Source organism: Engystomops pustulosus, chromosome 9, assembly GCF_040894005.1.
Source record: "Engystomops pustulosus chromosome 9, aEngPut4.maternal, whole genome shotgun sequence".
Classification (NCBI taxonomy): Eukaryota; Metazoa; Chordata; class Amphibia; order Anura; family Leptodactylidae; genus Engystomops; species Engystomops pustulosus.
This window is the reverse complement of record NC_092419.1, coordinates 94,162,428-94,183,129: the sequence shown is the minus strand read 5'-3', so window position 1 is coordinate 94,183,129 and position 20,702 is coordinate 94,162,428. Positions and strand designations below refer to the sequence as shown.

General features: G+C 40.9%; 1 long non-coding RNA gene across 1 annotated transcript in view; it reads left to right on the top strand.

Moving 5' to 3' along the window:
• The window catches only part of LOC140076964 (uncharacterized), a 195,530-nt gene that overhangs the window by 79,355 nt on the left and 95,473 nt on the right, over window positions 1-20,702 (top strand). The window lies entirely within an intron of this gene.

Here is a 20,702-nt window from a genome sequence, read left to right as displayed (position 1 = left end):
AGGTGGCATTTCTAACTGATTTGGTTGGGTACTTTTGTTAAAATTGTATTATCTTGTGAATACAATAACTAATTTATATGTCTACGGACTTGTGTACTAGAGATCTGGTGCACATGCCTTGCAAGGCGGTAATCTGCAAGATACTGGATGCCGCGGACATTGGTGCTCATCTGGGGAGGGATTGGGGTGTTGGTTTGTCTTCCCTTGTATGTTAGGTTGTTTTAGTTTTAAACGGTTTAAAAAACGAAATAAAAATTAACTGATTCCAAAAAATTATGGTCCAACTTCTGTGACCCCCACCAAGCATGAGAACAGAACCCCCACCGAGGGATTCTATTCTCAACAATCGAAAGAATGGGAGTGTCCAGTACAACAATTCACTGTCACTTCCATACTACTCCCACCCATTAGGGATAACGGGACTTCTATTGATTCCCAGGTGTCCCATTCTTGTGATCCGTTGGGGTCCCAGGAGTTGGACACCCATAGATAAGCTTGCTATCTCCTATCCTGTGGATAACAAATAATGTGACCAGTCGGTTTGACCCTTTCCATGAGTTACATCTTCATAGCTGTCAGGTGTTCAATAAGCTACAGACAGAACTGTCTTTAGGCTCAGGTAGTGTAGAAGAGGTGGTGCCAAACCTCCACCCATCACCTGCTAAACACCTGCTAAAGAGTCATTACAAGTATTGGTGCCCAGAAAACCCTTTTAATTATTAGAATATGGGGTCTGTTATTCAGAAACTTCACTTATTAACCAGAAGAATGGCTTCCAAAAGTGTTGGATGACCCTGCACATCCAAGCAATTCATTTCGATGACAACTGCTGCTTTTGTCCTGCAGGGGAGCTGCAGAGATATTGCACATTTGATGTTGTGTATTTCCTACTGCTGCATAGACAAGGCTTGTTTCTTTTAGTTATTGCTTATGATGTCGTCTGCTTATTGTCATCGGGCCTTTGTAAGGCAGTTGTATTTTATGGACAGAATAGACCTGTAAGGCTCAGTTCACACATCAGCATTTCCGTTGGAGGAATGGAAACATAACTAAACACATAAGGGGAGATTTATAATCTGTCTATGACATAATTCTGTTGTAATTTACACTAAAAAACTTTCTGCACCACATTTTTAAAGGCTTATACACAGTTCGACAAAAGGGGGCATGGCCTCATGCCAAAAATACTGCACAGTGGCTTAGTGGTTAGCACTACAACCTTGCAGCGCTGGGGACCTGGTTTCAAGTCCCAGGGTCAGCATATGCAAAGAGTTTGTATGTTTTCTCCGTGATTGCATGGGTTTCCTCCGGGTCCTCTGGTTTCCTCCCACACTCTAAAACATACTGGAAGGTTGATTAGATTGTGAGCACCATTGGGGACAGGGACCAATTTGGCAAGTTCTGTGCAGCGCTGATTTTTTTCCTAGTTTTCTGAAGTAAAGTAAAGTAAGCAAGTAAAGTATCCCATTAACATCCATGTAAATTTTATGTGATCTGTTATGGTCAGTTAGGCAGTCTGATATGCATGCAGGCTCCGTAATTTTTTCCATCAAAAGAACACATGGATAACGAACAACTGCCAAAACGGAACAGCTAAAATAAAATAAAATACAATTTTGTTGTCAATAGGATTTTTAATTCATAGGTTAAACCTCTGTTTTTTTACTTAGTCAGCGGGTGCGGGTCCCGAGTTTGAAGTGATGTGTTTTGACGCCACTGCAATTTTCCTCTGCTACCTGCAAGAGCAGGAGCGGGAGAAGCTGTTTATTACTGCTTCTTCCTTCTCTGATCCTCACAGCACCGCGCTGAAGCAGATGCCCCAGTTACAGGCGAACACACAGATAAACACATGACATATTAAAAAATATTTGACATTACATTAATATTCCCAAATAAAATAAAAAAAATCCCCCACTACACTATAAAAAAAACATTTCCCCGTTTGCCTCAGACTACCGTATATACTTGTGTATAAGCCGAGCTTTTCAGCCCAAAAAATGTGCTGAAAAACGTCCCCTCGGCTTATACACAAGTCAATACACACATATATATGCTAAAAAAATATTTAAAAAATAATAAACTTATATACTCACCCTCCGGTGGCCCCGATGTGCAGCGTCCTCCCCTCCTATTACATATATACACATACACCACCTCCTCTCCTATTACATATATACATACGGGAGCTACGGCCGTGCACCCGTAGCTACGAGGAGCTGCGCGCCGAAGCTTACATGGTAACATGTAACATGTTACATGGAGGAACGAGGCTACTGGGGCGTGGAGTAGCCGCGACTAGTAGCCTCATGTGCGGCTACTCCACGCCCCAGTAGCCGCTTAACAAAATTTGCATATACCAGCATTAAAGTTTACTAAAGGATAGCCGGGACATGAGGATTAGCCCAAAAAAGGCTATCCTCACGTCCCATTCAACCACCTACCACCCGTTCTACCTTTATAGGTAGATTTGTGGTGGTAGGTTCCCTTTAAGCGTCAAAGCAACGTTGACTTTAATTTGCACTGATGATTTTATGAATTTTTTAATTGATCAGTGTGATCTAGCCAATATTATATATAAACATAAGAAAATGGCAACACTCCAAATTAGTGCAAAAATCAGCTCAGCGTTTATTCCACCTCCAGCAACGTTTCGGCTGTGTTCCCAGCCTTTGTCAAGCCAATTGTGTTAAGATACATACAGATATATATACTCACAGTGTTGTGACATCACAGAAAGAGTAAACGTTGCCACAATGTACAATACAAACAATGTTGTGCTTCATTTAATATATTTTCTATGATCAAACAGCAGTGCATAAGTTTATCAATAAATTATATACATTGACATGTGTGATCACGTGATTGATTAGTTAAAAAAGTCTAATTTACTGAACCTTCGTGTAATCATTCACCTGTGTGGGAACCACCTCCTGGCTATGTTCGTCATAATCATACGCTAATCGCGTCTCAAGGACGCTATTGCCCATGTCAGTGGAAAGTAATGGAGTGCAGATCATCTAGTGCGCACTGTCACGCATGCGCGCAACCATCTCTGGCTACTGAAGACGCCATCTTGGAAAAGGGTGATACTTCGTAACTTTTACTAAGGCGTGATAGTCTATCTGAACTATGACGCATGCGCACAAGGAACCTGGGCATCAAGGCCGCCATCTTCGGTAAAGGAAAATAAACACCTATTATCCCATCCTCTTCACTTATAATAGAGAAATAATGTGATGTGTAAATGCAGAATAGAGTATAAAAAAAGAGATGCCAATTATTTCCATTTTGTAGAAGAGCATTTTGGATATGTATTTAAGATTACCATAGTTTGAAATTTGTATAACTCTGTTACATACACACAGTGGAGATTAGAGAACAATGTATGATCACTTGTAACAGGAGGTCTAAGCCCCTGGATGTATTTGGAGGGGCTTCCATCATATGATAAATGATAAATCTCCCACACACACACTTTTTCCATTTTCTTCTTTCTTCACTCCTCTTCTTTCTTCTTTTTACCAAGGTTAGCCAAATGGGAGTGGTTACATAGACAGCAGATTGACGTATAATATAGACTGGGGACATCTGAAAAGAAATGTCATGTAAGTTTTTCTTGCAGTGAGCTTGTGTTACGGAAAGTCTTATGACCCATGATCACATAAAGATCACAGTTTTGCTGATTTCTGCTAAGCCACAACCTCACCCCCTGCTGGTTCAGTATCTGTTCAGGGTTTATTCTGCTGATTTGCAATACAGCAGGTGCTGTCTATATCAGGCACAGTACAATAGTCTGGTTTAGGGAGAATCTATTTTCTATGATACAGTACAGAGGAGTTCTGCTGAGATTTTACATGGTGCACTCCAAATTACCAAATGTCGTGCCTATCTGCATCTCTCACTTACTATCCCACAGTAAGGTAGAAGGCAGAACAAAATGGTTATAGGCAACCCCTTTAATGAGGTTGACCTAAAGTTTTGATGACTTATGCTTATCTTCACTGGGTATGAAGCATAGCCCCGTATATTGCATAGTGGTTGTGCTAGGGTGTGCAGCTTTGCTCTGAATTGTGGGGGGTGAGAGGTTCTTCTTGCGTTGGAGGACTCTGAACATCCAGCCATTATATTTATAGCATACTAACTTCAATGGAAGTTTGTTATTCATGGCCTCCTTCCTTCTAAAATAAACTTTATATAATGAGCCAGAAGGGCTCTGGGTGGTGTTACCAATGCCCCTCTGTGCTGTAGCTTCACAAGGTGTCACACTGTCTCACACTCCAACCTCTGCTTCCTTAGTATTCCCCCGGCTGATGTAATTTCACAGTGAGGATGGGGGAGTGCTCCTGCACAGTGTAACAGCTTGAAGCTGCACCATGAGTAGGCTCTGGTAACGCCCCGCAAAGCTCTTCTGGTTCATTAGCATAATTATAAAAGTTTATTTTATGGCGAAGGAGGTTATGGATATCAAATATAAGATTACCATAGTCGCTTTGTCTGTATCTATGAGTAATGTCTCTGGATTTTGATGGTAGATTTCTGGAAAGTTTGCCCGTGGTGGAGCTGCAGTAAAACTGAATGAACACTTGCTGCTGAATTCTCCTACAGATCATAGCTGATCACTGGGTTTCCCAGTAATATAGTGACAGATGAGCCTTCTCCTTGCCTTCCATAGAAATTAATGAAATCCATCAAAGGATCCTATTATGCTATGATCTACCATGTCAATATAAACTCCGTTTTTTATGTCCCCCCTGATCTATAACTTCAATATAATATCCGGCCTTCTACAAGTCCTATAAACCAGCAGACAGATCTTACAGATGGACAACTCATTTTCTTCCCTTATTCTCACCGCTACTTCTCAATGACAATGTGTGTATTAACAGGCAGACAATTTAACAGGATTTACAGCTCTTTGAGAGGTGCTTTTATGTTATCAGTGTGTTTTGACTATTATATGACCATCATCTGGGATTCCTAACAGACCTTCGTCCTACTTATATAGTCCTACTATGGCTTATGCTATGTTTATGTATATTACAATAAATGAACAAAATATTCACTAAAATTATAATGAGGCAATTGTCAATGTATTATATATTTTTATTTATAGGATGAGTAATAGAATTATGCACCATGGATCATGGAGATCATGGGGATAACAAATGTATATAGCTTTATTATGTTTTAATAGCATAACCCCTTACCGACATGTGATGTATTAGAATGTCACATATTGGTTATGGGAGTATGGAGAGGGTCTCATAGGCACGGCCCTCTTCATACAAGCTGGGTGTTTGCTGCAAATTGCAGCAAACACCCACCCGTTAACACCCACAATATCGGTGTTAGTCTCCCAAGGATGTGACTCATTGTAACAGATGAGTTTCAAAATCCATATATACCACCATACTTTTATATGGCAGTATATGGTAGGATCAATCAGGCAACCTAGGGTTAAAGTACACCAGGGGGTCTGAAAAATATTTTAATCTCATTTTAATCAAATGTCAATTCTTGGTACCTTATTACTCCAAATATGTGTACAGTATTACACAAGGGTCTGCGCTCCCCCTCTTTTCTTTTTGTCTTCCTCTTGGAATGGGCTTGCTCTTAAAAGAGATCCACTATCAGAACTTTTGAACTCCAGGGAGATATTGACATACAATATAGTAAGATATATGGAAAGGTTTTTATGCTACAGCTCCCACATATAAAATCGGTGAATATTTTATTTTTCTGTATATAGGTCCCTCCAGCACCAGTGCCTGGGGTGCTGCCATAATTTTTTTTTTCTAGGCCTTATTTTTCACAATGGGATGTCAGTGAGTAGTGGATTATAAAATTGGCAGTTTGGCTAGTAGCCTGGGGCCCAAGTTTTCTAGGGGGTCCACCAAATTTTATACTGAGAAAGATATTCACCAATGAAATGTACCCATGTACACAAGAGCCAGTTCAGGACCTTTGAATGTCCTTCAAATGTCCTGGAACCACAGTTTGAAAGCAGACATAACGGACACATCCTCCATTCCCTGAGAAGCTGATTCTAGTACCATATGTATATAGTACCATATGTAGGAAATGAGAAGAAGAATAGGAGGATGGGGCTACTCAACGGATGTCGTTCCACCTAATAGGGGTCCAAAAAACATGTGCTCATAGATAGTTGAAGTATCAGCAACAGAAATAAAAATAACCGTAAAGTGTCTAGAGCACCAGTTTTAGGGCACACCCAATTATAATTGCAAGTAAAATACACAGAGTATATTTCTCAATAAAAATACAATTTTATTAGAACACTGCTATAAATACAAAGATATGTTGACAAAGAATATAAGAAAGAAAGAATAAAAGAAATCCAATACACGTTTTCAGTCTTGCCTAATATCCAGGTTTTTCTTCTCTCCGAAAGTATAGTATAAAGCAGTGAGGGCGAACCTTTTAGAGACCGAGTGCCCAGACTAAAACCAAAACCCACTCATTTATTACAAAGTGCCAATATAAGCAGTTATTTATTGAATTGTTAAGCTGTTCTCCCACAACTTTCAATCATAACTGCCTCCTGAGGACACCAATACAATTGAAAGCAGGAGGGCAAATCCAGGCTATCACTGTAGCTTCTCTTCAGGGTCCCGCTGTACAGGAAGAGTCATGGGGACAGCAGGAGGACCTTCAAAGATAATCCGGTCCCCTTCACACTTTTATTTCCCCCTTTTCCTCCAGTTTTCCAAGCTGCCAAGACTGAGGTGACACACTATTAGGACATATGAGCTACTCCCTTGGCGATTAAAGGGTTAAAATAGCACTGAGATTAGTAAATCTTGACTTGTGTGGAACTGCAGTTAGATTCTTTGAGTCCTGTCTGGTGAACTCTGTGCTGAGCTCGAGTGCCCACAGAGAGCACTCTGAGTGCCACCTTCGGCACGCGTGCCATGGGTTCGCCACCACTGGTATAAAGTGACAAAGCAGTCATTAAGCATCAGGGAGAACCTCTGAAACGCATCTAGCTTGGCGAATTTGACTGCGACTGAATTTTGACTGCGTCTTCATAGAGGACATATATGAACAGACACCTAAGAGCAAGTGTGCTAATCTACACCTTCCCAAGGATAAGATTCTCCTTGTCCTACACATACAAAGGAAATTACCACACCTGGACTGATGAGGACAACCAGGGTGGGAGTGGAGAATGCACTTGTAGAGGTGCCATTATTGAAAGGAACCAGCAGTAACGGAGCTCAGGAACATTAAGCACATATTGGTTCCACGCATGCGCTATAATTCTGATCAGACGCCGAAGGAGACACATGCTTGCAAGCAGAGCGGAGAACTGAATGGTTTGTTAGTATCATATGACCCAACATATCTCACAAACGTCCGGCGAACACCACTTCAAATCTTGTAACCTTCCTTTTTTTAAACTATTCGCAAGCCACACGAGAGATTACAGATATGTATGTTACATTTGAATTGTGACAAATGTGTATTACGTCCTACCCAACTACTGCGTTAAAGTTTTGACACTACATATAAGAAAGTAAAACGGAAAAGAAGACTTTTAACTTTGATTTATCTCTATTTACTTTATAATCAAGGCTCTTCTGATAAACATTGCTGAGCAAGCAAATAACACAATACCTCAATAGTGTGAACACAACACAAGTGTTCTGGGGATATATATACCTCTCTTATCAACCAGTTTACTAAGTGATATCTCCGATTCTGCCCAGCGAAATTCTTATGTGTACTATTTTGTTATATATATATTTTATGTGTTTTTATGTGACCTATATGGGTCCTATGTTAGATCTCCAGTATAGCAGTGTTCTAATAAAATTGTATTTTTATTGAGAAATATACTCTGTGTATATTTACTTGCAATTATAATTGGGTGTGCCTTTAAAACTGGTGCACTAGACACTTTATGGTTATGTGTAGGAAATGATTCCAGACTTGTAAAATATTTTCTATAATATATATGCTATAATACAGCCCAGGGCCCATGGTGGTCTTAATCGGATCCTGATGTCAGTCACTGTGTAGAGGGGCAATGCTTGGTCGCACTGTGGAGGATAGCAGAATAAGACGCCCCAGCAGGCACGTCCTCCTGTTCATTAAGAAGCTAATTTTGTAGAAAATTAAAAACTTTAATTTTCTGTAAAACCTCAAATCACTCAGATATGAGAAAGGTGTCTGCAAAGCTTATGCACTGCCCTGTACAATACATTTCCAATTATTTGCAGCTCGTAGACTTGGGTATATAGATAGATATAGATAATTGTATGATACAAAAGTACAGCATCTCATTAACACTCATCTCTGTATGGATACACCTGAAGTGACAATGCGAGAGGAGACCTGGAGCTTTCTGAAGCAAAAAACAGAAGTGATAACCCTTTCAATGCCAGCATACATTCCCTAGTGACATCTCTTGGGATTTTGAACTATTTTACCAAATCCTATTATCTAAAGACTGTGCCAGGAGGCCACCCAAATCTCCAACTTTATATTTATTATGCCGTGCCTTTAGTGCAAAATTATTTGCAAAGCTAAATCTTTGTAAGATGGAGAATGGGTGGACAATGTTATAGCAGCGTGTATGAGAATGAGCTGAACGTCCAAGGTCTGAAACCCCCAGCAGCCACTAGTCGTCATTCAATGTGTTCCAAATATTATCCTTCCCTAGTGGTAAGTAGGGGACCACGTGTCCATAACTACACAGTATACTCTCCCATACATGCTCTGTAAATCTTTGCCCTGCCTAGTGGTGGGAATGGATATTGGAATAGCCTTTAAAGGGGTTGGCCACTTTACCTCATGATTTTTGTAATGGCTGTGTAAGTGTGGGTGCAGAATATTAGGTGATTTACCAATATACATCTATTAATAGTTCTGCCGCTTACTTGATATGTAAAGTGAAGCCTTATGTTTTTGCCTCATCAGCCAAACATTACTGTCCATTCATAAATTCATGAATACTATCATAAGGTCCTGGCAGGGTGATTGCTCATGGATAGATACAGATCACATGACCCTCCAGCCGCAGACATTTTATGGACAGGAATCTCTGGCTGATGAGGTAAAAGACAAGAGGCGTCACTTTACATGTTAAGAGAGCAGAGCATAACTTTTAACGGATGTATATTGGTAAGTTACCTAATATCCTGCCCCCCCCCCCCCCCCATTTACACATTTAAAAAAGTGCGGTAAATTGGCCAACCCCTTTATTGTACTGAATTGATAGTGCAGATAATAATGGTAAACTTTTGTTTGTAGTAATGTGTATATAACTTGACTTTCCCTCCTAAACTCATAGATAGATGTGAGATAGGGAGAAGCTGGCTTGTGCTGGATAATCTAATAATCTAAATCTAATCTAACCTAAAATATACCATCCAAACCAAGCATGATAAACCAGAGTCACTTACTCATAAATCCAGGCCCCATGACGGTGGTAATCTTCTTATACCTGTTATCCATAGCCTCCTTCCTTCTAAAATCAACTTTTAAGATTATGCTAATGAGCCTGAAGGGCTACACTAGCCCCTCTGTGATCTGCTTTTACTGGCTGTCACACTATGTCACCCACCTCCCCCACCTAAAGAAGATTACAGTAGTCACGGTGTCACGGTGTAACTGTCCCTGGTTTATCATGATGGATTTTGATGGTGAATTTTCTTTAATAAGGTATATTACAAAGTCTGCGCCTGCCCTAATGAAGATGATTGACGGCTTTGCTGCTTTGATTGACAGTTTTAATGCTATGGATTTGCACCTCAAGGCTCCACTTTTCTACAATACAGCCTAAGACATTTAAACAAAGTGCCGACCCATCCCTTTATCTATTTGGACCTATATTTGTTATATACTGATATACATTTTACAGAAGTTTGACCTTTTATAGGTTAAAATTAGAGATGAGTGGACCTGAACTTTAGGTATGTCCTGTACTATCCAGACATATTGTCGGAAAGGCAGCCATGCAGCCAATCCGGTAAATTGACACCCCCCACCTACTAGTCATGGATGTGATTGGCCAGGGGTGTCCCAATCACAGCCATGGCTAGATGGACGGCTGCCAATCCGGCAATATTTCTGGCTCATGTGGAACGTACCCAAACTCTGGACCCGACCTTTAAAAAGTTAACATGCTAGCCAAGTTTGAGCTTGCTTTCTGTGACCTTGAGAACATAGATTTTAACCTGAAGGCAGAATTTATCAATCAAATGAACATAATAATTTTTTTACATTTTTATATACCGTATATTCCGGCGTATAAGACGACCTGGTGTATAAGACGACCCCCCCTACTTTCCTGTTTAAAATATAGAGTTTAAGATATATTCGCCGTATAAGACTAACCCTTTTCCAACGCATACAAAACACCGGTAAAAAAAAAACAAAAAAAAACAGATTTGAATTTAACATGGTCCTTTTTTTAATGTAAATTCTTATGACATGCAGGTATATAGCAGGAAAACTGTCGCTCATAAACATAAGGCATACAACAACAACATTACCATCGGTATGCATAAAAACATTGAACACCTCCTCACCAGTAGCCATAATTAATGTCCCCCCCCTCACCAGTATCCATAATTAATGTCCCCCCCTTACCAGTATCCATAATTAATGCCCCCCCCTCACTAGTAGCCATAATTAATGTCCCCACCCCCAGCATTAGCTATAATCAATGTCCCCACCCCCAGCAGTAGCCGTGATTAATGTCCCCCCTAGCAGTAGCCATAATCAATGTCCCCCCCACCAGTAGCCGTGATTAATGTCCCCCATAGGTAATATCCCCCCCCCCCAAATAGCCATTTCCTAACTTTCACCTATGCCCCCCCCCCCCAAATAGAAACAGGGCCCCATAGATTTAAGCAAAATGAAAAATAAAACTTACCTAGTTATTCCGCTCCTCTTCGCGCCCTCTCTCTCTTCTAAAGATCGGCGCAGGCGACGGCTGATGACGTGTCTGCCAGGTCAGGTGCCGGGTCATAGACCTCAGCAGACCCGGCGCAGGCAGGCGCGTCATTAAGCGTCGATGGATGAGGTGGGTGGGAAGGTGGGTGGGACGGGGGCGGATCGGGGGCCGTTCAAATTTTAAATTGTGACAGCTCCGGGCCCTCCTGATCCAGCGCACGGACCAGATGCAGAACAGTCCGTGCGCTGTAAGGGAAAGGCCCGCGGCTCTCACAATTCAAAACATCTGCCCGCTGTGCTGCGCCGAGTTATCAGCGTAGCACAGGGGTCAGGTGCGGGCCTCGGTACCGCGATCGGTACGCCACTGTTTGAGGCTGCCGGCAGCTTTGCCGGCAGCCAACGCTGTGAAGACACCCGCGATTGGTGCTAGCACCGATTGCGGGTGTTACCGGTAAGCCTTTGCTGCAATATGCAGCAAAGACTTACCGGCTATGGAGAGGGCTCAGCCCGTGAGCCCTCTCCATGCAGCGCGACCCGACCGCCGCCATATAAGACGATTACCGGCGTATAAGACGACCCCAGAGAAGACAGAAGATTTTTCTGTCTTCAAAAGTCGTCTTATACGCCGGAATATACAGTATTTATTCTTTTTAATTGTTTAATTGGATTTTTTTTTAAGTAAATATGTTTATGTATTAAACACCTTTTCATACCTCTTTAAAGTGTTTGATATCTTTTACATGCTTAACTGGGTGGTCAACAAGCCACAAAGGGAGTGATATTTACGCTGCTAATAACATCTGCAAGATAAATATATTTACATATTCGAGTTTCATCAGCTCAAAGAAATAGCTGGAGGTGTCAATATGCAATTTATTCCTATCCACGGCATTAAGAAAGCAAATAATATCATTAGTCTGTTGCCAAAGCAAGATTTTTACTAGCCTGAGAAAATATTGAATCTTATTCATTTTGTTTAATTAAACTTTATTAACCTTAAATTCTGGGGTAAAGCCTCGATGAAGCAGACGGAAGGAAATCTCCATATTCCAATTGTGCATTTATCGTCACAGACTTTAAACAATGACTGTGACCCCGGAGAAGTGTCTCTGTGATTAGAGAACAAAACACTCACAAGATCAAGGGAAGTCATAAAATACATCGTCTATATATCTCACAGCAGCACATTCTTATGTACAGAAGGTGCTAAGTGAATTAAACTCCAGCTTAAAGGACAAATAAAGGAAAATAACGCTGTCGGCTTGAAGAACGGCTTATAAACCTTCTAACTACAGACTGAACAAATATTGAGATTGCAAGCAACTGATGTATTAAGAATGATTGGATTTTGCTATTGAAAGGAGCATATTTAATTCTAAGTACGTTGTTCATCCAAAAATTAAGCATTCCACATGAATTTGGAAAAACCTTCACAATCTTATATGAACTTGTTTTTAGATTTTTTTTTTTTTTAAGAATTAGCGGCACTCTTACCAGGTGCCACCTAGTCCAGTTCACATGGTTACTAAGGTGCTGCAATTCTAGGCACAGCCCTTATACAAAAATGTTTACAAATGAAATCCTACTAAAGCTAGGTCCTGGGTCAAGTGGGGTAATTTGTCTCCTTGTCAACATTGCCATTACGGGAGGTCCCCTACTTAAGGACACCCGACTTACAGATGACCCCTGGTTACAGAAAGACCACTCTGCCCACTATGACCACTGGTGAAGCTTTCTGGATGTTACTATAGTCCCAGACTGCACTGATCAGCTGTAAGGTGTCTGTAATGAAGCTTTATTGATAATCCTTGGTCCCATTACAGCAAAAATTGTTAAAACTCCGGTTGTCACTGGGGCAGAAAAAATTTTGTCTGGATCTACAATTATAAAATATACAGTTTTGACTTGCATACAAATTCAACTTAAGAACAAACCTATGGACCCTATCTTGTATGTAACCTGGGACTGCCTGTATAGGCCACCTTCCAAGGTTTATGGAGGAATCTGGTGTCTCTAGTTCCTCCATTTCTGAAAGCACCTCCCCATCAATGTTAATGCCCACCTTTCATGGAACTGATCCAAGCCGGAAAAAAAATTCCAGAATGTTTTCAATGGTTTTGTTTCTTAAAATAAAAATAAAATAATTTTATTTGTTCCAAAACGGAACAAATAAATCACATTTGCACATATAAACATCAATTTAAAACATGCCAAAAAAAATTAAAACAAAAGTACATACAAATACCATTACTACAAACATTTGGAAACCTAAAATGTGGTATGATGTATTGCATATAAATATAAAGATATATATAAATCAGCCCTTGATCAACGCATAGTTCTTTTTTCATTATTTGTAGTCAAATCAACAACTTTTTGCTGTTGCCAAAACCAATGGTGTAAACCGACCTTATGGGGGGAAATTCTTGGGTACAATTGTGAAAGTTGCATAGAAAGGTTGTCTACACAAGGTGACATAGTTCCTCTATGACCTAATCAAACCAGTCCCTGTTCTGCACTGATGAGAAGCGGAAACTTCAAAACCGCTTTCTGTACATATGTAACCTTTACATAAGGAAGGGTTTTAACAAATTGGATTACATCCCAGGTCAGGTCTTAAAGGGAACCTGTCATCAGGAGTCCCCCATAGAGAAAAGTTTGCACATTGCCAAAGTATTTTCATAATAAATCTGGCCTTTTCCAATAAAAAGAAAAGTTAGATGAAAGTTAACCTTTCTCTCTGCAGATGTCCCATGAGAGTGGCCAGTGAGGTGTGGCTGCGGACAGGAGGGATATGGGTGTTTTTTAATTTGAAATAAACAAATGATGGAGAGGTTTCCTGAGGGGGGGGGGGCTCCTCACTGGCCACTCCCACAGGACACAGGACATTGCTCTGCCGAGAGAAAGAAACTTTCATCTAACTTTCCTTTTTACCGGAAAAAGACAGTTTTATTATAAAAACACTTTGGCAATGTGTACATTATTCTCTATGGTGACATGATAAAAAGAAATTGATGCTAATATGAGGACAAATAAACCATGACCCCCCTTCCCCCTGTAATAATTCAGCTGAAGCAGACTGGTAACAGAAAGGCAGAGTCTATGTGGTTGCCAGATGACCAGGTAGACAAACAGAGGTTATATGCTAAGCCAATTCTCTTGAATGGCAATCACTTTTGGTGGATCGTTTGGGATCACTGTGATGGCCTTATTTATGACATAGTTTTCACAAATGTTACTATGGAGCGACTTGTAAGAAAATGACGCTACACAATGCGAAAATCTGCCACTCGTGCCACCCTATTCAATTGATGGCTTGTCGATTACATTACCCTGCATAGATGGTCTGTTCAGACATAGCCTGATCTTAATACTTAGTCGAATGCAAATTGTGGGAGATCTTTCCATGTAGATACATATAGTTCTGGGGGTACAAACATTTGTCTCATTGCTGCTTATCTCATTATGGCCTCAGATGTACATGACCAGGATAGGGCTGAGTCCTGGGAACAGCTCACAGAGCAGAAAAGGAACACTCCTTAGCACCAAAACTAAATAAAACACACACATTTTATTGTTGGAAAAGTGACTGGTCACAGCTTTATTTGTTCTTTGAAAATCTGTAAAATATAAACTTTATTAAATATACATTAACAAAGTACAAAAATGTTGAATACATTAAACGTAAAATTTTAGTGGCCGAGTACTTGACAACAGAACAGAAAATGTTTGTCCATTTTGACAACCAACTAAGTCCGGTGTAACAGTTATATAAAATACCATTGCTCAAAATTCACGCTCAGCGTGTAAACAACCACACCTACCAATCCACAAGCCGCACACCAACCTGGCGAGTGACGAGGGCAGAATGTGGCAAATATCAAAATAATCCAGCTCCTGAGGTCACCCTCTCAAGGAGACTGCAATTCAACTTTTCCATAATCCCGGACTTTAGAACAAATTATGCAATCAATTTACCTAATATAAATTAACTGTTGCCAAGCACCTGCCACTGCGCGGCCTCTTGACTCCTCAAGACACCGTGCACCGCCACACCCTCCAACCAAAACCGACCACCTCAGACAAACCGTAGTTAAAAACATCCAGACCAAGATCTGGATGCACACCATCTTTAGCCGTATAGCTGCGATCAGCCTCCAACAAACCATGTCGCACAACCAAACCTCCATTCAAACGGATGATGGCGTGCCCTTCCTGCCTCCCCTTATAAGCCCTCTACAGTCTCCACCCCCAACTAGAACCCCCTATCAGCTAACTTGAAAATTCAACCCCCCAACTCTAAACCACCCGCCTTTTCCTGCCCTCCCAGCCCATCCTGTCATGGCCGCATTCCGCCCGCTTCCAGCTATCTCCATGCTAACATTATTGTAATTTATTTGAGTAGAGGGTTAGTTCAGTTTGCTGTATCCTGGTAACTTCTGTCGCCTCCCATGATATGGACCTGGCTCCTACAAAACACACCACACATGTGCAGGAGCATGACATGCCCAGATCTCCAGCCAATTAGAATAGTCCTAGGGGGACTCAGATATTTCTACAAAGATGAAATTACGGCCATAAGAATAACGTGTGAAAACATTTCTCAGAACATTGGGTCGTGTGTGTGTTTAAAAAAAAAAAGTTTTTAGTAAATAAAAAAATAAACATGAAAAGTAGAATATTCCCTGGGGACACCTGTTTGTACCTTTATTTTCCTTTCTAGTGTAACTTTCCCTTCAATATGAGGGATTGTTTTTTGGGGGGAGGAGTTGATGATCTATTATTTTTTTTTTATTTTTTTTTTTTAATTTTAGTTCATAGTCAGTTACACTCTCCAAATTGATGATGGTGTGAACTAAACCTTAGCTCGGAAGCCAGTTATTTAGATAACAGACAAGAAAACACTAGATAGGGTAGTACAGTCTGGATATGGAAAATAGTAATGGCACAAGAATGAGGCTCCTTTGTGTTCTTGTGATGAGCCTCAACTGTTTTTGGGATATATTACCATAATGGTTGTAACTGGAACGTCTGCAGCTTACATGGCGAACGCTGGATGTAGATATGAAGGGGTCTGTAGTGTAATTACCATAAATCATATAATGCAAGAATTTTCAGATTCCTTATTTAAATCGAAATAATCAAATTGATAAGTAAATGTAATATCTCTGTATATTAGGGCAGTTCAACACTGCAGTTGTTGCCCCGTGAAATACAGACCGTGCAGAGTCCTGTGCCATGGACCCACAACGCTACTGGGATTGAGACTCCTTACATCAACTTGATATATGATGTAAGGAGTCCCTGATGCTTCACTACACAGCAGCGACGACTCTGTAATCATGATTAATGGGTCGGCGCTGTTGTTTTACAGGGAAGCCGGGACTCCTTACATCGTATATCGCTGTGATGTAAGGAGTCCCATCACCAGCAGTGTTTGTGGGTCCATGGCATAGGACTCTGTATGGTCCATCAATGGAAGTGTGAAACTGACCTCGGACATTCAGATGGGTAAATGGATATGAGAGAGACAAAAAATAGGATAGAAAAATACATATGGAATGGATGGGTTGGCGGATACAGTAGTTGGATGGATGGATACATTATGCAAATGTTAAGGCACCCTCTAGAACTGACTGCCTCCTCCCATGGCTTATTGTCATATTTTCAGCACATCCTATCCCGGCAGCAGACGTCCTATTACTTTCATTACTTTACACTCAGCTTCAATGAAGCGTTTTCACTTATTTAATTTTCCAGCACAAATCTCCCACCCCCACTGCCCCGGCCTTGTACACTTCTCAGGAATCTCCGTCCAGCTGGAACATACAAAACTCTGCCTGGGTCTGGCTTTTAACAGGCTCTGGATTTGCAGAAGAAATAAAATATGCAGATCTAGCCGTTTCCTCTTAATAACTCACACTGACACCAATGAGAGAATGTAACCAGGATTTCGGATTTATACTTCTATCCAGCCATACTTGCCTTTATATAGTGTAACCCTTCAGCGCCTAGGGACCATGCACAGCAATGCAGCTCAAAGGAATCTGGTTATCTGGTCAAGAAGCCAACGACAGAGCTGTAAATATAGTGGGTGTATGGATACCAGTAGTGGACTATAATATAGGCAGTTTGGGAAGTAGCCCGGGGGCCCAGGCCTTCTAGGGGGTTCATGGCCACTGAAACCACCCACCACATTTTATACTGAGAAGGACATTCACCCATGAAATCCTCATACATCTATTCCTGCTCTCAATACACATGAGTCATTTTGTAGAACTAGATCTGAGCTACTTGAGAATACCAACAAGATGTCACGCCCAGGGTAATGGAACACAATTCAGACACTGCACTTTTCATCAAAAATATAACATCTTTGTTAAAGTAAAGTATAAAAACATTTGGTCTGCAATCAGGTTCATCCGTTTTTGCAGACCATTTTTTTTCCGTTCTGTTGCTTGGATACAAAACACAGGTCCATAAAATCATCACATGACCAAGTGTAAAAAGAGGCAAGAAGCCAATCATGTGTTTAAACCAGCCTCCCGTTTTTGTGGATTTTCAAAAATCGGATGGCATATGGACCGTTTTGTGGATGAGGAAGGAGAAGACAGACTAAAACTTGCAATTTTTAAAACGGACCTACAAGCCCTAATCTGTGGATAGAGGAAAAAATGTTCCTGGAATGGACCTAAGACCTTATTTTCCTGGACTGGATCCTGGGCATAGTACACGATGGGTTGGAGAAGGGAGGGGGAACAAATGCTCCTCATCATTTGCCTCTCCATAGAAAGCCGAGTGGCTGCAGCTCGGTCACGATCCGGTGAGACCACACCACCACCGGGTGCCATAGACTTATATTGTGGCCGCAATTATGGTCCTGTGAATGGGGCCTTAATAATATATTATGAGGACCAATTTATGTAAATTAATTCTATGTGTAGTAAAAGAACAGTGCTCTTTACAGGTTTCTGGTGTGACCTATGTATCCCTATACAAATCAGGATTTGGAGCTGTCCATATACTTGGTGCTGAATTCCCCAACTCACTAACCAGTTCCCTTCGCCCTTCACCCAACCAAGTCACAACAGCGCTGTCTGCAGTTGGGAATCTTCTGTTTCTTCTGGAATATACTGGTTTGGCTTTAATCCTGCATCATGTCATTAGGCTTCCTGAAGGTCATGCTTGATGTCAAGGGAACAGCCTTATAAGGTAGATAAAAGAGGCGAGGTTTTTCTTATCCAATCCTGGAAAACTTATTTGCATATTTTTACATGGTTTCGTGGCATTTTGGTATTGATTAAGCTTCCTCAGAGACTCACATGGAGTGAATCCGTTAATGGTTTAATCTTTTTACAATTTTATAATTTATAATTTTTAATAAATTCTCATATCATGTTATCTCGGTGCAGCTGCTGTAGAATAGTGGGTTTAGCCAGGGTGCTCTCGCTGCTCGGCGTACACATGGATATTGTGTCCCTTGCTGACAGAATATCACAGCCCTTGTGCCTGATTTAGCAAATAATGACCCTTAGGCTAAGGAGGAATTCACATCTTGGCTGAGCATTAAGTTCATGAAGCAAGTCAGTGGCAGTGACTTCAGATCTCAATGTTACGCTTTTAGCGAAAAAGCGCGGTCCTATATTCGATCAATATATACGATTAAATAGGTTGTGAAAAAAAAAACATAAGAAGTAAGTAATTGGCGCCTTAAGAAAGAATCACAACACAAGCGTAATGACCTTAAAGGGATGTGTAGTAATAATAATAGTAATAATATTAGTGTTATTATTATTACTTTTTCATAGAAGTCCTGGTGACCATTTGGGAGTTTTTTGGGTCCTTTCATAGTGGGAATGGGTTGTCCTCATGTAAACCTTGTAATTTTTCCCTATAATTAGCATTTTTACGTTTTAGTATGTAAGGTTTCTAAACATATACTTTTCAGTAGTTCCATTACGTAAATAAACTGGACCTTACCTATTGATATAGGAAGGCAGAAATATGGCTAATGCCAATTGGCCCATACTTGCTGAAAAATTCCTAAATGGTGATACATTTAGGATGTTTTGATGAATGTTTTCTTGACGTGCAGCAAACAGGATGTGAATTTGAGGATTGGGCTTTTCTGTGAGATATCAGAAATCCTATATCCACACTGCAGACATGTCTTCTGCATATCATCATCAGAGAAGAAATATTCTTTGGGAATCCATGACAAAATCTGCAAGAAAATTCACAATGGATCCTTGTGGGTCAATAAGGTTACGATGAGTTTCGTGGAGTTTTTTTCTTTTTTAGATTTCATCATTCAAATGGGGTTTTCCACTTTCAGCGAATTGATATGTTTTGTCTAAGGAAAAGTTATACAATTTTCCAATATATTTTCTGTATCCTCACAGTTCTCTGTTTGCTTTCTTCTATAGGAAGCGCCTATGTTTACTTCCATTGGATAGAAATCTGCCCATGGTCATGTGATGTCACACATGTGCACGGCTCATTCTACCCTTGGTCATGTCATGTCACACAGGTGCACGGCTTGTTATACCCCTGGTCATGTAATGTCACACAGGTGCACGGCTCATTATACCCCTGGTCATGTGATGTCACAGAGCTGCACGGCTCGTTATATCCCTGGACGTGTGATGTCACACAGGTACATGGCTCGTTATACCCCTGGTCATGTGATGTCACACAGGTGCACAGCTCATTATAACAATGGTCATGTGATTTGTAAAAGGGAAAGACATCTTCGGCACTTGTTACACAATCCACAGGGTCTTCAACTTGAAATTTTATTGGATTAAAAGCATATGCAGATGCAACGGTACAACTAGATCAACGCGTTTAACCGTTTCGTGTCCTCGTCATGACTAAGACGCGAGGCATCGAAACATGTTGATCATATGCTTTTAATCCAATAAAGCTTTCAAGTTTGAAGACTCTGTGGATTGTGTAACAAGTGCCAAAGGTGTCTTTCCCTTTTTACAAGTTTTCATCCCACGGCTGGGATTTTTCCTCTGATGTCCATAGCACCTGTGGGAGTCTGAAACACGTGGATGCAAGGGCTGTTACACCGATATATCTATGTGACTATATCTTTTATTATCCTGGTCATGTGATGTCACACAGGTGCACGGCTCATTATACCCCTGGTCATGTGATGTCACACAGGTGTATGGCTCGTTATATCCCTTGTCTTGTGATGTCACACAGGTGCAGAGCTCGTTATACCCCTAGTCTTGTGATATCACACAGGTGCAGGGCTCGTTATACCCCTGTTCATGTGATGTCACACAGGTGCACAGCTCGTTATATCCCTGGCCATGTGATGTCACACAGGTGCACAGCTCATTATATCCCTGGTCATGTGATGTCACACAGGTGCATGGATCCTTATATCCCTGGCCATGTGATGTCACACAGGTGCACAGCTCATTATATCCCTGGTCATGTGATGTCACACAGGTGCATGGATCCTTATATCCCTGGTCATGTGATGTCACACAGGTGAATGGCTCGTTATATCACAGATTGTAAACAATAGTAAACTGGTTATAACGAGTCAGAAATCATGGGTGTATATTCATTTTACTGTATCTGCGGTTGTGGAATAGGAACAAATCCAACCCCAACCTCTCAAGTAATTTGCAGTGTTATTTCCCATAGCCAAAACCTTGCCAGCTGATGGGATGAAGTCCCTCCAGTCCCGTACACATGTGGACATGAATTGGTGTGGTGTTCACTTTAATGCTATTCTATTATATTAAAAAAAACAT